The sequence below is a fragment of the Garra rufa genome, chromosome 24 (genome assembly GCF_049309525.1).
Source record: "Garra rufa chromosome 24, GarRuf1.0, whole genome shotgun sequence".
In the NCBI taxonomy this organism is placed as follows: Eukaryota; Metazoa; Chordata; class Actinopteri; order Cypriniformes; family Cyprinidae; genus Garra; species Garra rufa.
This window is the reverse complement of record NC_133384.1, coordinates 18,737,309-18,760,970: the sequence shown is the minus strand read 5'-3', so window position 1 is coordinate 18,760,970 and position 23,662 is coordinate 18,737,309. Positions and strand designations below refer to the sequence as shown.

The 23,662-nt window shown below is 35.9% G+C and overlaps 1 protein-coding gene across 1 annotated transcript in view; it reads right to left on the bottom strand.

Moving 5' to 3' along the window:
• Positions 1 to 23,662, bottom strand: part of tpk1 (thiamin pyrophosphokinase 1) — a 103,045-nt gene that overhangs the window by 15,374 nt on the left and 64,009 nt on the right. The gene's annotated exons all lie outside the window — the stretch shown is intronic.

The window sequence follows — 23,662 nt, the reverse complement described above, 5'->3', positions numbered from 1 at the left end:
GAAAAACTCACATCACTTCAAAATCGCCCTACCAGGCTGTTTTACCTTTTTTGTAAATGGCGTTTGAACTTATTTCAATGTCCACTTTGTAAACACTGGGTCGGTACTTCTGCAGCGATGTAGGCCATTTTGAAGTTGGAGGAGAAAATGAGATGGGAGTTTTACAGCATGCCTTAACTGTATTGAACCGGAATGCAGCACTAGACAAGACAAGAATTTGAGGTTTAAAATTACATAATTTTTTTTTTTTTGAAAATGACCAATCGTTTCACTAGATAAGACCCTAATTCTTCGGCTAGGATTTAGAGTCCTTTGAAGCTGCATTTATACTGTATTTTGGACGTTTACACTCACAGGCACCATTGAAAACCGCTATATGAAGATAATTCCTGAAATGTTTTCCACAAAAAACAATTTCTTTATGGCTGAAGAAAGAAAGACGTGTAGTCTACAGATTTTAGGAGTCAAAATCACAACCTGACACAGTGACTGTTGTAAAACATCAAAAAAAGTGTATTCTGAACCACCCATTAAATCAACATCCATCCATTTGACCAAAGCAAGACCAGAAGCAGGACAGGAAGTGATGTGTGCTGAGTCATTTTAATAGGGCTGTCTTTTAATGACAGTGACTAAGGCATGAAAAGAATGTGATTTGGCTAAACCACCTCCGTACTTCCACAATGAAATTAAAATATATGATGATTAAACTTAAGCACTGCAAAGCAGCTCTTAGACGCGAGTATTTACTCTAGAAAGTGCTGCCAATGTCATTCAAAGCGCTTTTATGAAAGCAGGACTCGGGTGATTGTTTTAAACGTCTTGAACCGGATAAAAGAGGCTCTGTTCCGTCTCTTTAAACTCACAAAACCGCTAACACCTCCAAAGCTTACGCACACAGAAGCGCAAACCGGCCGGTATTTGTAATTTCAAAGGATTTTCTTCAGCCCCAGGCTCAGATTCCTCTACTGACTTTTGACATCCATTGTTTTTTTGATCCCGTCTCGCAGCATCTCAGATGCAGTTTTTTTTTCTCTTTACACATTTCCCAACCCCTAAAAGCATCATTAAAATTCACAGCAACGAAGTTGTGTCTCACAGGGCTAAGGAGCACATTAGCGAAATGGGAAAAGACACTTCTGGGACTCCTACAAGCACGAGTCTCTCTGAAGTCATTCTTGCTGGGGATTCGCCCCGCTATCCGTTTGACAGCTTAATATTAAAAAGCTCTGCCCGCTTCCCAGACGCTCTAACAATCAGAGTTATGGTGCGCTTTAAAACCTGCTGAGTCATGCTCACTTTACCTTAACAGTGAGCATAATGTGGGATTGCATTTAGCCCAGTTTGAATTACTGTCATCGTACCACGAGCGCCAGAGAGAGAGAGTCTGCTCTCTCCTGATCTGAACAAAACCTGTCAGCCGACTTTTGATGGAATTGAAGCTCTTTCACCACTCACAGTCATTCTGATATGCAAATGAGAATGCAGAGCAGGACGCTTTGTCAGGCATTGTTCCATTAAGAGACCTGACATCTTTCAAGACCTCAAAAAAGAAGCTTTTTGTGCAGTGGGAAGACCATTTGTGGGGAAGTAATTGCATCTACGACACCTTCCCCCAAATTGATGTGCCACAAAATAATGACAAGCAATTTCGGTTAGTTTATTTTGTCAGTTATAACTAGTATTTGTCCTGTTTTGACCTACGCCCATGCAAGCTAATGGCATTAACCAAAATCTCTGAGCTATTTGGCCTTACCAGCGACAGAGTATTGATTCACCGACACAGGTGCGCTTAGTAATCTTTGATCGTTTTCCCACGTGACCCCGCAACCCGAGCGGGCAGCTCATTTGTTTTTATTATCGCTCTGGGTGGAGAGGTTATGATTTCATATAAAACGATTTAAAATGGTTTTCTCCCTGACCGAACAAGTACTTTTTCCCATTTCCTTCCTAAATTAGAAAAACAAATATGATTTTAACATGAACACAAGTGTTATTATTGTTCATGAAAATGAAGTCAAATAGCAAGTAAAACAAAAACATGTAGAAAACCGAAATAAAAACTTAACTTAGGAAACTGCTGTAAAGACTGTTGCTGCAAATAAAATTAGTTGAGATAACTTAAATATCCAACTTTACTAAACTCAAGTTAACGAAACTAAATAATTTTAAGTCAAGCATAAATGCTTTTTACTTTTACTTATTCTAATGCTTACTGTTTTTTTTTTTTTTTAATTTTTGAGGCAACACTTTACAATAAGTTTCCATTAATTAATGCTAGTTAACTAACATGAACAAACACAGGGTTCGGACAGATACTGTAAAATTAAATTCCAGGACTTTCAAGGACTTTTCAAGCACTTCTTTTTGGTTTTTCATGGACTTCACTCAGAGATCTCTCTTATCAAACAACGCCTTCTTTTTCAAATTAAAACCACGGATTTTTTAAATTAAATTCTTTATTTTGTTTTTGTAAGTGTACTGCCTCAATGGTTTCATGTTTTCTACTTTTTAATTAAAAAAAAAAAAAATACAGAAAAAAAGATGTGTGAAACCACTCCGAAATCCTGATCTGAAACAAAAGATTAGCGATCTACGCTCTAAAGTCCCGAACTGATTCAAATGATTTGCAAACCAGCACCGAAGTCTCAATCTGAATCAAATGCTTTGCGAACCCGCTCTAAAGTTCTGATCTGAATCAAATGATTTGCAAATCCACTCCGAAGTCCCGATCTAAATCACATGTTTTGCAATACGCAATCTGAAGTCCTTATCTGAATCAAATGATTACGTGATCCGATTGGAACGCTTTGAAACAGTAAATCATTTTGCGACGCAATGGTTTAACTGATTTGGAGTTTTAAAAATACTCAGTTTCACTCATTACTACTTGGTTTTTAAAATTGTTACACGCAATGTTGCAATTCAAAAATAATCGTCTTTTGAAATTTGATCAGTTTTTTTGCTAGTGAGTTGCTTGAAATGAATGATCAAAGGGACAAGTTTGAATCAATCAAAGCAGTTCCAGCATAAATGACTCACTCAGTTGATTCATCTGTTCCTCTTTTCGCGTCTTTAGCCATGTTTTCAGCAAACTTAGCTGGCTAGTTTTATGTTTTATTCTTTTTTTGTTGTTTTTATTAACTGAAATAAGTGGAAAAAAGGATTTTGTTTTTTGAATTGCGTGAATTTGTGCATGAAAAAATATTAAAGACATATAAAAAAATTCAACATTTATTTAATAGATACATTCAAGTGCTTGTCAGGAATATTGCTATTTTACAGGCCTTTAAATGTTAAAAAGTCAAATTCAAGTACTTAAAGCACTTTAAGCACCTTGTATGAACCCTGCAAACAATGAACATTACATTCATTACAGTGTTTTTTAATCTTTATTAAAGGAGTTTACTTCCAGAACAAAAATTTACAGATAATATACTTAACCCCTTGTCATCCAAGATGTTCATGTCTTTCTTCAGTCTTAAAGGAACACTCCACTTTTTTTGGAAATAGGCTCATTCTCCAACTCCCGCCGAGTTAATAAACTGAGTTTTGCCGTTTTGAAATCCATTCAGCCGTTCTCCTGTTCTGGCGATATCACTTTTAGCATAGCTTAGCATAGATCATTGAATCCTATTAGACCAATAGCATCACGTTCAAAAATGACCAACGAGTTTCGATATTTGTCCTACTTAAAACTTGACTCTTCTGTAGTTATATCGTGTACTAAGACCGGTGGAAATGCAAAGCTTCAATTTTCTAGGCTGATAAGATTAGGAACTACACTCCCATTCCGGCGTAATAGTCAAGGATGTTTGCTGCTGTAATAAGGCTGAAGCAGGAGCAGTAATACCACGCAGCACATGTACAAATGCTAAACTAGCTGGGAACTCATTTCTGATAATACTCCGCCTGCTTAGGCCATATTACGGCAGCAAACTTCCTTGACTATTACGCCAGAATGGAAGTGTAGTTCCTAATCTTATCAGCTTAGAAACTCGCAGCTTTGCATTTCCGCCGGTCTTAGTACACGATATAACTACAGAAGAGTCAAGTTTTAAATACAACAAATATGGAAACTCGTTGGACATTTTTGAACGTGATGCTATTGGTCTAATAGGATTCAATGATCTATGCTAAGCTATGCTAAAAGTGATATGGCCAGAACAGGAGAACGGCTGAATGGATTTCAAAACGGTAAAAAAATCAACTTATTAACTCGGGGGGAGTTGGAGAATGAGCCTATTTCCAAAAAAAGTGGAGTGTTCCTTTAAAAAATTATGTTTTTTGTGGCAAATATTTCTGAATTTTTTGAGGAAGAAGGATCTTATCTAGTGAAACAATTGGTTATTTTCTAAAAAAAATTAAATGTACTTTTTAACCTCAAATGCTCATCTTGTCTAGCTCTGCGTGAACACTGTGTATTCCAGTTCAATACAGTTAAGCTATGTCGAAAAAACAGCGATTTTGAAGTTGATGGAGAAAATGAGATAGGAGGTACATGCAGAGCTAGACAAGATAAGCATTTGAGGTTCAAAGTATATAAATTGTCAAATTTTTGCTAGATAAGACCCTTCTTCCTTGATCGTTTAGAGCCTTTTGAAGGGGCCAAAAAGGCCATGTAGGATGATTTTGAAGTTGGAGAAGAAAATGTGATTTTTCAACATACCCTAACTGTCTTGAACTAGAATACAGGGAGTACATGCAGAGCTAGACAAGACGAGCATTTGAGTTGTCTTTTTCAACCAATCACTTTGCTAGATAAGACCCTACTTACTTGGCTGAGATCATTTAAAGACCTTTGAAACTGGATTTTGGAAGTTCAAACTTGTGCCCACCATAGAAGTCCACTATATGAGAGAAATCCTGAAATTGGTCCCTCAAAAAACAATTTCTTTACGACTGAAGAAAGAAAGACATAAACATCTTGGATGACAAGGGGGTGGGTAAATTATCTGTACATTTTTGTGAACTTCTCCTGTAATGTTAGCATATGAATAGTTTTTTGTTTTTTTAATTTATAGTTTTTTTTCAGTTTTAGTTTTATTTTAGTAAAAAGTTAAAAATAAATTAAAATGGGAAACACTGTAACTAGATTTTTTTATATCAGTTAATGATTTCAAAAAGTTAAATTGTTTTCATTTTTTAGTTTCAGTTTTAGTCAACTATAATAACCTTGATAAATAACAACAAAAGCAAGAAAAGATAAAACTAAATGAAACCTAACACTGACAGAGTGAAAACTACACTGAAATGGCATTAAAACAATTAGAAATCAAATTAAAATAAATGAAACAATATTAAAAACTAAAATAATATCCCAGAAATGCATGTAAGTATGCGTTTTCAAATGCATTATGCAGATGACTGATTTTCCAAAGAGTTTGTCATTGAGCTGTTTTTAATTAAAATTAAAAGCAAGAAGACTAATTACAAAAACAATCCCCTTTACTCAGTTTGACTTTGATCTGCACTCCATAAATTTTCATATATATTATGACAGTTAGATTAGCATCAACATGAGCAGCCCGAAGTGATGTATACGCAGCAGTTTGATCATTTAGAAAATATTGAATTTTCATTCTCACTTTTTAACAGATGACCTGGAAAGTCAACCAGCTGTAGGGTGATTACGGCAAACCTGCTTTACCTCCAAAATCCTATAAACCCATCAACATAATTTGATCCATGGAAACGTCTTTAATCGGCTTCTCAATTCCCAAAGTATGGGTTGTGTTTTGTGAAGCAAAGAAAAGAGTCAGCAACAGAAAGAGGTTCACCGCCAACATGCCAGAAACAGAGATTACCACCATCCTATTATTACCACGACACTAAAAGAAAACCTTCAAATGACCCTTTTAAAAAACACTCCACATCCTGCACACGTCCGCTCAGTCTCAACGGGACCTGTTGGTCAGATCGCACTATAAAGTATCAAAGGCCAACCTTTCCGTTATCTCCTCCCTCAGCTTTTCTCAGCAGACAAAACACTAAAATCAATGAAGTTGGGTTGTTTTGGCCTGCATTGACAAAATACGACTATTTTTAGAGGACGCATCAAAGAATGAAAGCCAGAGAGCGTAACTCTGGGTTTTCTTGTCTATCACAAGAGCAGTCTAAATTCTAGTGATGATCTTCTAAACTACTCTTTTATGTTTTCCAAATAAATTATAAGAGGTTAGGCATTTTAGGGTTCCTTCCTTTAAAAAAAATGTACTAATGAAATACCAACACTCTCAAACATATACATTTGGACAAATGGTGCATTTTTAGAAATTTGTGTCCAATTTTTGTTTTCTGTTGACTGAGCGTTATTTTTTTAGTGGTGGATGTTCATACTTTCTAAAAACCATGTTTTTATACAAATCGTATCATGAAATTAGGTTGGAAGTGCAATTTAAATAAATAAATGATACTAAACACTACATTTTAGAACATTTTCTTCCTCTTTCTTTTTGAAACTCATATTTTTACTATAAACAGTCAGTGGCATTAGCTTTCAAATGGTTGAAATGTCAAGCTCTGCCCATCCTACAAGCTCTCAGTTACACAAACTCACGCTGAGGCGTTCTGAGAAGAACAGTGTGACGTCCTTTAAAGATTCACAGGAACAGAAGGGAGTCTGTCAGCATCCGTTAATTTTCTGCTTTTACTTTAATCCTCCCTCAACAAATACAAATACAGCCTAACAATGTGAAGCGAAGAGTTAACAGAAAAAGCTAACCATGTGATTAGCATACATTTCAGTACAGTAAGATGTAACTTAAAAGCTGTGAAACTACAAACTTTACTACATTTTTGAGTAGCGTTTGCAGCAACAAGAAGTCCAATTCCAAGTTTTATAAATTGTTCACCATGCATTCATGAGAGTACCACGACCTGATGTAGAACCTGGATGAGCTGCATTGTGTTAACAAGCAGAGAAAGACGCACGCTGTACATAACATTTTGACAGAGGATGCCTTGCAATTTTTTGCCCAGCTTGAGTTATTTGAACCAGAATATACAGACAATGAACTAAGAGAGAGAATGCCGGCTCCTGCATCAGCAGCACCACATGCAAAGACTGACACGGAAGAGAAGAAATTGTTGAATAAAGTCATTGTTTTTGTTTTCTTTGCGCACAAAAAGTATTCTCGTGGCTTTATACCATTACTGTTAAACCACTTACGTCACATGGACAGTGACTGGAATAACAGCGTTATAAATAAACAGCATTACTAATGGATTTACATTTATTTCGATCTGACTTATTTTTTGTTTTCGATCTGAATGTAAAAGTAGATATGTGAAGCTTTCTATAGATATATTCTCATGTCTGTGAGGCAGGTATTCCCTGAGATTCAGGTTGTTTTATTTACTTGTTTGTGAAGAGAGGTGACGGAGACCGAGACGGCAGAGAGCGCACCCTGTTTATTTCCTTTATTTTACAAAAGCACATTGATTTGTTGTTATTATGACTATTCACAAATAAATGTAGTTTCAAACGATACCATATTTTTATCTGTATGATCAAATATTACAGAGTATTTTAGTTCTTTTTGCAGTCATCAAGACGGTCTTTGACCCCACAGGGTTATACAGTGTTGCAACGATATGTTTTTCATGTCCCCGGGTTGAAGTGACCCCAATAACGTGATATTTAGTCCCTGGAAGGTGTCTCTCACATTTTCCCTCAGCAAAATAGTGTAGATTAGTGTACAATGTTTCATTCATTTAACATATTTAATATGGGGGGCATCCAAGTTATTTAACATATTTGAAGATTTTTTAAAAAAAAGTAACACAATAGTTACTTTCCCTGGTAATTAGTTACTTTTATAATGATGTAACTCAGTTACTAACTCAGTTACTATTTGTAAGAAGTAACTAGTAACTTTTTAAAAGTAACATGCCCAACACTGCAAATGGACTCATGACCTTGAACGTGTCAGTTGTGTTGCTTTCTAGAAAGGGTCAGAAAACTCTCAGATTTAAACAAAAATATCTTAATTTGTGTCCTGAAGATGGTTTTTACGGGTTTGGAATGACAGTGACCTGTTTTGGTGTATGTCTCTTTAAATGATAATTAGTTACTCCTGACTGACCCCTCCCTTCAGTTTTTTGTGTATTTGGTGGCACGTTACCATCAAAAACAAAACTAATCCACTGCATCCTCAGTGGCTCTTTGTTGAGAGAAAATGAAGACTCTATAGAGAGAAAATGAAGACTATATTCTACGTAGCAGATTCATTCTCAATGAATCTCTTACCAAATCTTCCCTCCTTAACATTTTCATCTCGTTTTCATTCATTGACGAAAATGTCAATAAATTTTCATCATAGTTTTTGAAATTCAAAACGAGTTTAATTCATTATAGTCTCATTTCATAAGTGAAAAAATGTCATTGGTGAAAATTATGATGAAAATTATGTCAACGAAATTAACACTGACACAGAAAAGAAGACATTTTTGAATAAAGGTGTTATTTTTTATTTTCTTTGCGCACAAAAAGTATTCTCGTAGCTTCATAAAATTACGGTTGAACCACTGATGTCAATGGACTATTTTAAAGATGTCCTTGCTATGTTTCTGGGCCTTGAACATGTCAGTTGCGTTGCTGTCTATGCAAGGTCAGAAAGCTCTCAGATTTCATCAAAAATATCTTAATTTATGTTCTGAAGATAAACGAAGGTCTTATGGGATTGGAACGACATGAGGGTGAGTAATTTATGACAGAATTCAAATTTTTGGGTGAACTTAAAATAGGTGAACTCTTTCCTTGTAACTTTCCCTTTACCATTTTGGTATGATTCTTTAGGGTCGTCATTAAATATCTTTAAATACCACATAGTTTGGTTAAAATTCATCAATGGTTGTGTAAAACAACACCTTTTTTACCTTGTCAAAAACAGCTCTGTTCACAGCAACCCGTTTCGGTGCATGGTTCTTTAAATGATAATGAGCTACTGCTTACCCCGCCCTCTTCCATTTTATGTGTATTCGGTGGTACGTTACCATCAAAAACAAAAATAATCTACTGAGTGCTCAGTGGCTTTCATGTCAGAAGAAAATTAAGACACTTTTTCACTTTTACATTCAACTACAAAACACCTGCATTGCTTACGAGATGTTGTTGCTACAGCTGCTCGAATGCAGAGAAAATAGTGGAAAGCATTCAACTGGCTAAGGGTGGAAATATGCCAATAAAGGACAGTCCATCAGTGGTTGTGGGCGGGGCCTGAGCAATAAGACATCATACTGCTCAGAAAATCAAAACGGCTTGATAATTGAGACTGTTTAGGTTTTTGGGGATTTTAAACAAAGGAGTTAATGGATTTCTCTCCCTATCATTGCAGGGTGGTTGTGTCCACACACTGCTAAGATACATTTATATGCAAACACCGTGTAAAAGTGAATTCTGGATCCGATGTCTCCTTTAAAACCCCCAGTGAGAGAAAAATGAGCCTTTCCTTGTGCTCAAAAGTAACTGAACTTTCACAAATAGAGCCACTACAGTTGACAGAACAATTTACTCATATGATCATTGCTGAAAGAAGAATAAATTCGATTTGATTCTCAGGATTGAGAATGCTGTTGAATGTTGAAATAAACAGTCAAGATTTTGCTTTCATACTGTTTTTTGTGTGCATAAACCTATAACCTCTGTTGAACAGATGAGACACAATGAAGCATGGATAAACGAAGGACAGCACTTGAAGTAGGCAGAATGAAAGCATATTTTCATGCATTCTTTAAAGAGTCGGTTTTCATCATGTTTTTGAAGTTAGTAGTGTCTGAGTTATCATCTGCTGTGACTCATCTGCGTAAAAACTTAATTTGTCTAGAGATATTCGCACAAATACATCTGATTGGATAAGACATGATCAAATACATGCGCTTAAATTTGCTAAAATTGGCTGATTGCATCTGATTACACATCATTTATCAGTATGGTTGTCATATCTCACACTCTCACCATGGAGGTACTGCAAATCTTTAGTGCCACCTACAAAAACAGAGGTTTTAGGTCTTGCTAAAATATCACAGCGGCATGCCGTGAGAATAGCTGTTCCTGTGTCCATCTGTGCGGGGAATATAAATCCTCTTTCGTAAATGGCCTTCGCTTCTATTTCCTGCCCAACACTCTCTCATTTCATACGTGTGACTTGCACACATACAGAGACGGCTCCCATGTGTCTCAATTTCCCTCTTACATCAATACTAATGTTTTCAGCCATGCACCCCCTGTCTACACAGGAATGGCTAATGTTTGCATGGTTTTCCTCTCTGCGGTCAGTCCCTCCAGCTTTGGTTGATCTGCCAGAGCTGGAGTAGATGTATCTGAGAGCCATTATTCCACACGAATGAGCTTCACGACTTCTAACCTACAATCTCCATGTTTTCTGCTTTAGAACGGGGTGACAGATGAACTGCTGTACATAGCGACTCGAGAAGTGAGAGAATGGGTTTCTTGTCATGTACACAAATGCTGTATTTGTGTAAATGTATGTGTGAGGCAGGTCTCAACAATATATATATATATATATATATATATATATATATATATATATATATATCAGAGGTTGCGTTAGACTTCAACATTGTCCGTCATTTTGACAGACAGGGTCGTAAAAATTCCGTCATAATCTATTATTACCCGTCATTTTAATTTTCATATTTTAATTATAATAACACATTTAATTGCTTTTATTTTTGTTCACATTTTCATTTTTAATCATGAACCTACAGGGCGAGCATACTGTATAGGTTTATGCACTTATTTATGAAGAGAACAGATGAACAGAAACTGTGTCACTTTTCATGTTCAACACCACACCCGAAGTACATTTTTTTTTACAAAAAAAAAAAAAAAAATGCTAGGGCTGGTTTAAAAAAAAAAAAAATCGATTTCTCGATTTTAATAGATTCTTATTTTTATGCACCAATATCTACGTATATTTAAATCTCAGTGGATCTTGATGTTTTCAGTTAACGAATTAACAGTAGGTGCGCATATCTAATAAATCACAATAAGCGATTAAGCTCTTTGCTGTCTTACTTTCAATATGAAAAAGTCTCAGATTTCAAATTCTGTCTATTTCATCAGGAAATTGAAGCAATAAATACCGTTATGGCGCTCTTTAATGTGGCGTGATAGACCGTTGTAGTGTATACTGGGTGCTCGCATGTGCGTATCAAATGCATAGCAAAAGATTCGTCCTGACAGTTTCGTTTTTGTACTGTATCCAGTGCTCTGCTGCCACAATTGAGCGCGCTCACCACCAACTGGACAGGGGTGGGAATTACAGTTACAATTTACAACAGATCACCCGCAGTGTAATCTGTCAAAATGACGGACAGCCATCAGATTTTTCCGTCATTGATTAAAAAAATCCGTCAATGACAGACAATTTTCGGTTAACGCGACCTCTGATAGATTTTAGTTTTTATAATAGCAATTTGCATATACTCCAGAATGTTATGAAGAGTGATCAGATGAATTGCATAGTCCTTCTTTGCCATGAAAATTAACTTAATCCCCAAAAAAACTTTCCACTGCTTCTCATTGCTGTCATTAAAGGACCTGCTGAGATCATTTCAGTAATCGTCTTGTTAACTCAGGTGAGATTGTTGACGAGCACAAGGCTGGAGATCATTATGTCAGGCTGATTGGGTTAGAATGGCAGACTTGACATGTTAAAAGGAGGGTGATGCTTGAAATCATTGTTCTTCCATTGTTAACCATGGTGACCTGCAAAGAAACGCGTGCAGCCGTCATTGCGTTGCATAAAAATGGCTTCACAGGCAAGGATATTACTACTAAGATTGCACCTAAATCAACAATTTATAGGATCATCAAGAACTTCAAGGAAAGAGGTTCAATTCTTGTTAAGAAGGCTTCAGGGTGTCCAAGAAAGTCCAGCAAGCGCCAGGATCGTCTCCTAAAGAGGATTCAGCTGCGGGATCGGAGTGCCACCAGTGCAGAGCTTGCTCAGGAATGGCAGCAGGCAGGTGTGAGCGCATCTGCACGCACAGTGAGGCCAAGACTTTTGGAAGATGGCCTGGTGTCAAGAAGGGCAGCAAAGAAGCCGCTTCTCTCCAAAAAAAAACATCAGGGACAGATTGATCTTCTGCAAAAAGTATGGCGAATGGACTCCTGAGGACTGGGGCAAAGTCGTATTCTCCGATGAAGCCTCTTTCCGATTGTTTGGGGCATCTGCAAAAAGGCTTGTCCGGAGAAGAAAAGGTGAGCGCTATCATCAGTCCTGTGTCATGCCAACAGTAAAGCATCCTGAGACCATTCATGTGTGGGGTTGCTTCTCATCCAAGGGAGTGGGCTCACTCACAATTTTGCCCAAAAACACAGCCATGAATAAAGAATGGTACCAAAACACCCTCCAACAGCAACTTCTTCCAACAATCCAACAACAGTTTGGTGAAGAACATTTTCCAGCACGATGGAGCAGCGTGCCATAAGACAAAAGTGATAACTAAGTGGCTCGGAGACCAAAACGTTGAAATTTTGGGTCCATGGCCTGGAAACTCCCCAGATCTTAATCCCATTGAGAACTTGTGGTCAATCCTCAAGAGGCGGCTGGACAAACAAAAACCCACTAATTCTGACAAACTCCAAGAAGTGATTATGAAAGAATGGGTTGCTATCAGTCAGGATTTGGCCCAGAAGTTGATTGAGAGCATGCCCAGTCGAATTGCAGAGGTCCTGAAAAAGAAGGGCCAACACTGCAAATACTGACTCTTTGCATAAATGTCATATTGTCGATAAAAGCCTTTGAAACGTATGAAGTGCTTGTAATTATATTTCAGTACATCACAGAAACAACTGAAACAAAGATCTAAAAGCAGTTTAGCAGCAAACTATGTGAAAACTAATATTTGTGTCACTTTTGGCCACGACTGTACATACTTGCCTACTTACTAACTAACAGTGCTGTCAAAATTAGCGTATTAACGCAGGTGATTAATTTTACCATTTTAATGCTGTTAAAAAGATGAGATCATCGGCATCATTGTGGACGATATTTTATTATTCAGTTTTTATTTACATTTGAACACAAAAGTGGTATGTCCAAAATGATTCATACCCTTCTCAATAATCAATAGAAAAGCCTTTTTTGGCTATTACAGCAATCAAGCGCTTCCTATAATTGCTGACCAGCTTTTTGCATGTCTCCACTGGTATTTTTGCCCATTCATCTTTAGTGATGAGCCTTGACTCTTTCAGGTTGGAGGGTCTCCTTGCCATCACCCTGATCTTTAGCTCCCTCCACAGATTCTCAATTGGATTTAAGTCAGGACTCTGGCTGGACCACTGCAAAACGTTAATGTTTTGTCCGCTAACCATTTCTTCACCACTTTTGCTGTGTGTTTTGCGTCGTTGTCGTGCTGAAATGTCCACAACCACGTCCTCTGAGATTTTTCACAGAGCGGAACATCTTGTATTTTTTAATAATACTTTGCACTGTAGCCACTGGAACTTTAAAACTTTTAGATGTTTAGATATGGTCTTATAGCCCTTTCCTGACTTGTGAGCAGCCACAATGTGCATCCGCAGGTCCTCAGTGAGCTCCTTTGTCTTAGCAATGACTGTTCACAAACCAACAGCAGAAAGCTTCTGTTTTTCACCTGTTGAGTTGATTAAAACAGCTGTTCCCAATGAATCAGGGTAATCAGGATGCTTTAGAACAGCTTGGACTATTTGGAATGGTATGGAACTTTGGATTTTCCCATAGACTGTGACAGTTTGCAAAGGGTATGAATAATTTTGCACATGCCTCTTTTTGTTCAAATGTAAATAAAAGCTGAGAAATATTTTTTTTCCACAATGATGCCCCTTGTACATCACCTTATATTTTGGGTGAAGCCTGCGTCATTTCCAGTCAAAAAAAAAAAACAAAAAAAACTTGCTGGTTGAATAAAAGTAACTTTATGTCAGAATTTGCTAGGGGTATGAATAATTTCGGGCTTGACTGTATATAAATTTTAGAGCATTCATCAGCCAAACATACTAAAGCATGCAACAGCCCCATAGAATAAATAAATAATACTACCATAAAAAAATAATTGTTAATTCAATAATGATTTATAATTTTCTTAATCATAAGTAGCCAAGTAATAAGTGGAATCAAGCCATGCTTTCTGTTGAAGACTCACTTGACTTCCCCTCAGACAGTCTTTATTCTCTCTTTTGAGACACTGGGAGGCCAAGGGAGAAGCTAAAGAACAAAACGACAGAGAGAGAAAGAGTAGGTGACAAGAAAGAGAGCAAGTAAAAGAGAGAGCAAAAAGGAGACAAGCTGTCCTTTCATCCACCTGCGATGAAAAAAACACACACACTAAATAGATTCTGTCCTTCAGAGGTCTTTATGGTAATAACTGAAATCTGACAGCAAAGCTATAAATGCCCCGCTTTAACCACAGTAATCACAATAAATATTCGCATTGACCAATCTTCTGTAAAAACACCCCACCGACAACTATTCTCTTCACCCCGCTGAGATGTTTATGGTAATTTATCTTACGGTATCGTAACACGGTTTCAGTCCGGAAGACAGTCCAGATCTATCATATGCTAAACGCAGCAAAACAGCATATTACAGTATGTTATAAAACTCTGACCCACCTTCAAGGCCTTCAGAGACAATCACTACTGTTGTGCAAAGGACAGCATGTGAACAACAATTTTACATAAAGAGTTACATAATGTCTCTTTATTTCCTGTTGGGAAAGTAATGACATTATTCACACAATAGCTCTCAACTCATTCACTTGAATGACTGGAAAAAGGGAAAGTAATATTATCTTCACTTGAAAAAGTGAGTGGCATTAGCTTTCAAATGGTCAAAATGTTAAGCTTTGCCCATCCTGTACAAGCTCTTAGTTACACAAACTCACGCTGAGGCCTTCGGAGAAAAACAGTGTGACGTCCTTTAAAGATTCACACGCACAGAAGGAAGTCTGTCAGCATTCCTTCATTTTCTGCCTCCACTTTAATCCTCCCTTAATAAATACAAATACAGCCTAACAATGTCAAGGGGAAAGCTAGCAGTAAAGGCTAACATTGTGATTTTGGGCCTTGAACAAATTCAAAGTAGCAAAACTAACAACTTTACTACATTTCAAAAAAAGGATAGCTGTTCCAGTGACAAGTTTGATTCATTCAAGTGAATCGGTTCATCCAAAAGTTCATGAAAATGAACAGAATCAAACAAATGAATAATTGATTTAATGTTAAAGGGTTTTAGTTTTTATTTAAATTTTTTAATTTAAAGATAAGATTATAATTATTTCCAAAATAATTACTTTTTGATACATGTATATTATATATATTTAAATGTACTATTTTAACATATATAATAATCAGTTTTAGTCACTTTAATTGTCTTTGCAAGCTATAGTTTCAAAGCAGCTTCACAATTCTTTTTTTCAGTATTCAAGAAGTTAAAAAGAACACTAAACAACAAAACAGTGACAAAATGTCAAGCAAAACTCTAAACGCAGTCACTTAATTTTAATGATCTGGAGGTCTGCAAGGTCTGCAGCCATTTTCAAAAGCTCATCAAAGTGAATTTGAACATTACATGCAGCATTACATGACTGAGCTGGTATAATTTTTTATAGGTCTCTTCAGGTGCTAGCGAGACTCCCTTTAAGTGCTCTACAAAGTTCTTGTCAAAAATGAAAATGCTGCCGTGATTACCCTCTCGAAATGCAGCTCCTTGCCTGGCCTGATGACTAACTTTAATATTTGGCCTTGATATCTACCCCTAGAGCAATATCAAGGGAGCAGAATAGTAATGGGCCGTAAAGTCATCCCATTCTGCTGCTATTACCAAGAATGAGAGTCTGAGGTTCTAAATCACTCAGGGCCACAGCGGGCGTCCATTAAACAGCCTTTAATGAATTACCCATAACCTCTGGGAAGACACTGTCTTCAATGACGTCTCTCAAACAAAGCATGCTTTTCAACAGACACAAAAATTCTATCCAGTAAAGCAGCAGGAGCCTTGACCATTTCAGCTGAAGGGTCTCTACAGCATCGCTCGGTGCTGGATGTGTCGTAATCTGGGGTTAGCAGGGCTTCTGTTGCAAGTGCCATCATCTGTAGAGGTGATGCTGAAGAGGTGGGAAGCAATATCCTGGCTCGCACTGCAAAAGCTGAATCAAAAGGTTTGAATGAACGCCACTATGAGGTTCTAACCCCAATGTCCACTAGAGAACAACACTAAAGCTAGAAGCTCTGAATGAACGACTCAGCTGCGACCGAAATGCTTCCACTGAGTAACAAATCATTTACTTGTCAAACTAAATCTGTTTTCTTTTAAGATCTTGTTTCAAAACAATTATGCATAGCTTGCAAATAGTTAAGGATTTCATTAAATTGATCAGTTTTTAGTAACCAGTTCAACAGCCCTTTCACATTAAGATAGATAACTAATAACTATATTAAAACTACATTATCTATATATAGTATATTATATATATGGGATGGATTCTGATTGGCTGTAAATGATGAATGTGAACTTTTCTATTGGATGTATTTTCAGTTATGCGCAGTGTTGTGGAAATGTAATTTTAAAGAAATTTCACAATATTGTGTTACTCCATAAAAGTAACTAATTACATTACTTCCTTACTTTTTATAAAAAGTAGTGCATTATGTTACTTTTGCATTACTTTTTGTCACCTGAGCTGGGATTGGTTGTTAATTTTTGATAACAAAAGCCAAAAGGTTACATTTTTGGCAACTGTAAAGGCCCTTTCTTGAATTTCTTGTAACTCTTGAAAAGTAATGCGTTACTTTACTAGTTACTAGTTAGGTAATCTGATTACAAAAATTGCATTATTTGTATTTGAAAAAGTAACAGATAATTTCTTGTACGTTTAAAAGTAATGTGTTAAATTACTAGTTACTTGAAAAATGTAATCAGATTACATAACTTGCATTATTTGTATATGAAAAAGAAACTTAGATATTTTCTTGTAAATTTAAAAGTAATGCGTTACTTTACTAGATGCTTTTAAGAAGTAATCTGGTTATGTAACTCACATTATTTGTATTTGAAAAGTAACATTTTTTTGTAAATTTTAAAGTAATGCATTAACTTAAAAGTTACTTAAGATTACTTTTTCATTACATAATTTGCATTTTTGTATTAGAAAAAGTAACTCTGATATTTTCTTGTAAATTTACAAGTAATGCGTTACTTTACTAGTTACTTGAAAAAAGTGATCTCATTACATAACCCACATTATTTGTATTTGAAAAAGTAGCTTCGATATTTTCTTGTAAATTTAAAAGTAATGTTACTTTACTAGTTACTTGAAAAAAGTAATCTGATAATGTAACTCGCATTACTTGTATTTGAAAAAGTAACTCAGATATTTTCTTGTAAATTTACAATGCATTACTTTACTAGGTACTTAAAAAAGGTAATCTGATTATATAACTTGCATTTTTTTAATTGAAAAAGTTGCTTAGATATGTTCTTGTAAATTTAAAAGTAATGTGTTACTTCACTAGTTACTTGAAAAAAGTTATCTGATTACATAACTCACATTATTTGTATCTGAAAAAGTAACTCAGATATTTTCTTGTAAATTTGAAAGTAATGCATTACTTTACTAGTTACCTGAAAAAAGTAATCTGATTCCGTAACTCACATTACTTGTATTTGAAAAAGTAACTCAAGATATTTTCTTGTACATTTGAAAGTAATACATTACTCGTTACCTGAAAAAGTAATCTGATTATGTAACTCAAATTACTTGTATTTGAAAAAGTAACTCTGATATCTTGTAAATTTAAATGCAATGCATTACTTTACTAGTTACCTGAAAAAAGTAATCGGATTATGTAACTCAAATTACTTGTATTTGAAAAAGTAACTCAGATATTTCTTGTAAATTTGAAAGTAATGCATTACTTTACTAGTTACTTGAAAAAAGTAATATGATTCTGTAACTCACATTACTTGTATTTGAAAAAGTAACTCAGATTTTTCTTGTAAATTTCTAAAGTAATGCATTACTTTACTAGTTACTTGTAAAAAGTTACCCCCAGTACTTGTCATGTGTGTCCTATTTGTAGACAACCCAACATTTTTAAGTCTAATGTGTTGTTTTTTCTTCTCATAAATTGCGCAAATTCAACAAAACTTTCAATAACTTTACACGACGAGGTGAAAAAACCTCCCAGAAACACAAGCGCAAACAAGCAATGGCAACAAGAGTTAGCATTAGCAGTAAACGCTAACATTAACCTGATTGGCATACAGTAGTATTACAGTGTGTCAGGTTATGGACTGTTTTGTCAGTGTTGTCCTAGTGTTTTCCCCCCTGTGGTTCCTATGTTTTGGTTTCTTCCTTTGTCTCCCCCTATTGTTCAGTTTGTATTGGTTTCCCCTGTTGCCCATATTTGGACTTCCCCCTCGTTACCTTGATTGTCTACACCTTTCATACATCTGCAGTTTTTCCAACAAGCTACTTTTTTCTATCAATTGACCAAAAGCTATATTACAACACTACAAGTGAACATTAATCACTGAACACAACAACTTAGAACAGACTTCATTAAAAGCATTAAATAGAACTAATGCAGTTAAGAATTCTAATTAGCAATTATTTACACGTCTCCATAAGTCACCATGCTTTGAGCTAAAACACTAATTGAATTCAAAATCACAAGGGCTTGTGTATTTCCCTAGCCACAAAGCTCATAGAAGATGCAACAACATGAAATTAGACAGCAAACTCAAACTTTCCCAAACACCAAGTTTACCAAGTCCGTGCAGAAAATCCACTAAATGGAGAACCTGATGTAGTTCTTTTGCAATAACATAAACACAAACAGGGCCAAACAAACTGAGCTAAATATTCCCATTCAATATTTTTGCATCATAAATGCAGTAAATATTACAGAAGTAAATATGGCTAATGGCTAAATTAATTAATTTGTCTTTCCCGTGGACTGAGCATCAAGGTCAACAGCCTTTTAATTCTACATTCAGTGGCAAATGTAACACTGTAAGCTCTCGGATTTCAGTCTGAGTAGGAGCAGGTCAACACTGACAGAGAAAAGAGTAGTCATGCCCTGAACATTGCATGGCTTGTTATCTCAAATAACTGTAATACATATACACAAGCCATGAGTTGTGGTGCTTTCTCCTTGGCAGCTCATCATGGTTACCTCACCCTGGCATTTTTTCCGTTATGCATTCATTAATATATTCCCAAAGGTTTATAAACACATACTCAGGAACTCTTCTCAACGTACACACATCTGCCATGCCTTATGTGTGTGTATGAGGGCTGTTTATGAGGGTTATAAGTGTCATCTAGCTGCTGGTGGTAAGTTGCTTAAGGTTAAGTGTCCTGGCAGGTCTTTCTCCCAGGAGGAGGCACTGGATAGAGTAACTCCAGTCAAAACATGTGGAATTCTCTTACGCCGAACTTAACTGTGTGTCAGCCTCAGGCTATTGTGAGAAGATAAGCTCATACTTCACTTGTTATTTGGAAACATTCACTAATGTGTAAGTAAATACTTTTGTGGTTATGAATAACCCATGAAATATTTGCTGGTTTGCATCATTAACTTCACAATACTTCTTATTGTGTAAGTATTAACTAGTTATTAATGTTTAATAAAGCTCATTCCTGCTTATAAATGCATCCATAGTCAGCGACTAAAACTGCATTTTCAAAAACTAATAATCTGCTAAAATGAAAAGAAATGATTTTCTGTGACACATTTCTATTATATTTGCTGTTACATATCAAAAAGAGGACCTACCCAGAAACTGGTCTTCATTATACTAGATATTTCAAAAACCCCAAAGGCAGAATTATTTACACTCGTACAGGAAATTACAAAAGTGATTACTGGTAGTTTATCTCTCAGAAAATGTTTCTCTAGTTATCACACTCAAAACTCAAGGGAGTCTGGGCAAGAGCTGAGTGTAATGAGACAAAACGAGACTAATAAACACAGCATCGAGAGATGCAACAAATATGCATGTTATATCATTTTTTTTGTGTTCATTACTTGTTCTTTTTCAAAGTGCGTATGGGAATAAGTGCTGTCTGAGTTGTCATGCAGCTTTCATCAGTTTTACTTTGAAAATGTCACATGTTTGTAGAACAGTCAGTGTTATTAATAATTTTTTACTAATTTAAAAATATTACAATTATTATTTCATTCATAGATATTATGTTATGTGTTGCTCATCTATTAAAGACCACCTATTATTCCCCATTTTACAAGATATAATAAGTCTCAGGTCTTCCCAGAATGTGTCTGTGAAGTTTCATCACAAAATACCCCACAGATCATTGATTATATCATTTTGAAAATGGCTATTTTGAATAGAAGCAGAAACATGCTGTTTTCACGCATTTCTCTTTAAATGCTAATGAGCTGTTGCTCCCCGCCTTCTTTTCCAGAATAGCGCTGTGCTTTTACAGCTTATACCTCTTATACCCGTCTGACAAAAGATGTTCTGAGCGCACTCATTCAAAGCACGCGCACAGAAAGTGGCTGTCACACGGCATGTGAGTACTAAACTAAGTTCTCTTTCATGTCTTATTCAGGGTTCGTGCAGATACTGTAAAATAAAACTCCAGGATTTTCAAGGACTTTTTAGATTTCCAAAAACTTTAATCAGCGATCTTATTTGTTAAACAATGTCTTCTCTTTCCAATTCTGAAAAAGATAAATAGATGAATGAAAATATACTAAAAAAAGGCAAAAATAAGGTAAAGCGCATGCAAAGTATCACTACTAAAGCATTACACAATAGAAAAACCGTGGTTCATTTTCTTAAAATTATTTGTGGTTGGTGTATACTTTCTTCCTTTTTTCTTTGTTTTGTTTTTAGAACTGCACTTCCTTAGTAGTTAGATGTTTTCTACTGTTTAAGAAAAAAAAAACTGAAAAAAAGATTTGGGAAATCACTCCGAAAACCTGATCTGAAACAAATGATTTGCCACAAATGCTCCGAAGTACCGAACTGAATCAAATGATTTGTGAACTTGCACCAGTGTCCAGATCTCATTCAAAGCAAATGATTTGTGATCCATGCTCCGAAGCTCGCAGAACATGTCATTTGCTTTGAATCATTCAATTCGCAAAATGATTTACAAACCCATTCTGATCTAAATCAAATGATTCACAATACGTGCTCCAAAGTTCTGATTTGAATCAAATGATTCGCATTATGCAAACTTCCGATCAAAATCAAAGGATTCGCTATGCAATATGGAGTCCCAATCTAAATCAAATGATTCACAATACGCGCTCCGAAGTTCTGATTTGAATCAAATGATTTGTACTATGCAATATGAAGTCCCGATTTAAGTCATATGTTTCGCAAACCCTCTTCAAAGTCCCAATCTAAATCAAATGATTCCAGATATGCGATCGATTGGAGCACTTCGAAACAGTGAATCATTTTGCAACGCAATGGTTTAACTGGTTTAATTCAGAGTTTCGAAAATCTCTATTTCACCCATCACTATGTGCTTTTTAAAATCGTTACAAGCAATGTCAAAATTCAAAATTCATCTGGTTTTTGAATTGCTTGGAATGAACGATCAAAGTCATGAGTTTGAATCAATCAGAGTGGTTCCAGCATAAATGACTCAATTGATTTAGTTCATCAGTTCCTCTTTTCGTGTCTTCAGCCATGTTTACACAACATTGTCAGCACTACTACTACTGGCTTAGCTCGCTAGTTTTTCTATAGACTATAGACTATAACTGAAATAAGCGAAAAAGGTATGATTGATAAGAGTAAAATTTTTTCAATAAGCACATATTTCATTATCTTAAACAAATGATTTGCCATATGTGTTCTGAAGTACAGAACTGAATTAAATGCTTTGTGAACCCGCACAGAAGTCCTAATCTGACTCAAATGATTTGCGACGCGCGCTTCGAAGCTCGCGGAGCGTGCAACGCAAACCATTTGCTTTGAATCATTCAATTCGTGAAATGATTTAAGAACCTGTTCTGATCTGAATCAAATGATTCGCAATACGCAATATGAAGTATCAATGAAGTCAAATTTGAAAATGAATAGCTCTTTTAATTCCATCTGGTTTTTGCTAATGAATCGTTTGGAATGAACGATCAAAGTCACGAGTTTGAATCAATTGGAGCAGTTCCAGCATAAATGACTCAATTGATTTGGTTCATCTGTTCCTCTTTTAACGTTTTTAGCCATGTTTAGCCATTGTCAGTACTTCTACTGGCTTAGCCTGCAAGATTTCTGACATTAACTGAAATAAGCGAAAATGGTACAACATATTTTTTTTAACGCACATATTTTATACATTGTCTTTCAATAATTGAAACACTTTTCAAGTACCTCTTCAGGAATATTGTTCAGGGTTCAAGGGTTTCAAATTCAAATTTCAAAAAGTCAAATTGAAGTACTTCAAGCACTTTAAGCACCTTGTACGAACCCTGCTTATTGCACTTAAACTGTCAGATACACACAAGTTTATGTTAAAAACACACGAGTTACAAAAACACAGTTGGTTATGTCTGTGAAGAAATCGCAAAAACATAATGGCAGCGCATAGGTGGAAATGTGCAGATTAAGAGGCGGTAATATATAATAAGATCCCTTTCTTACATCACTAGGGGAGCACAATCTGAGTGCCTCGTTTTTTGACATTCTTGCAGAGAAAGGTTTAGCAAAACAAAGCTACTGGGTTGTCCTTTTTTTATGTTTTCTGGGACCTGATTATAGCACTATAGACCCAATTAAAAAGTCAGTTTTTTTATGATATGTCCCCTTTAAAGGCTTTTTTTTTTTTCTTCTCATAAATATGTTTGACTGACAGCATGCCAACTTCTTCAAAACCTCTACTTCACTAAGCTTATTTAAGCTGTTTGTTTTAAAGTCAAAGTCAAAGGTCATAGTCCAGAGCCATCAAAATCGGCTAAAAAAATCCTCCTATTGCAGAAACGGCAGGCCACTGACACATTAATGCTAAACTTTTCAGTCATGTATCTGTCACTTCAGTCCCACCGCAACAACACCCCCTGTGCCCTCTGCAGGATTTAACAGGAGGAGGGGCGCTTGCTTTTTCACGACGAGCCCCGGCCTCCGCAGAAAACTTGCTGGAGATTATTCTCGTTGACAGCTCGCATTAGCAGATCAAAGGCAAACAGTTGGGCTACATTACTATTCCTTCTAATGTCTTCAGTCAGAGCAGTCGTTTGGCATACCTTTAACATTTAATGCACGTAGGAGGCGGCCCACTTTCACCCACTCAGAGATACAACCCTTCATAACCACTAAAGACAAGCTTTTAGATGACCAAAGTTTGATTCAGTTTCAAAGAAAAAGCCAAAGTTGGTCCTTAAAGGGGAAGTGAGTAGTTTCTTAAAACCATTTGTTTGTCTGAACAATGAAAGATTTTAGTGATCTTTTCACATTAATATCAGAAAAGCATAAAAAGCCTCCATGTTCTTTTGAACCAATTATAAAAAGGAAGCAAAAACTGTCTAGCATTGTGAAGATGGATTGCACAGTACACAGTACTAAACCAAATGTCCTCAAAACAGTTTTCCTGTTTGTTTTCTTTTCTTTTGTTTAATCTGAGAGCTTCTCAATGGTCAACTCCAAGAGGAAATATATAAATAGCATTTTAT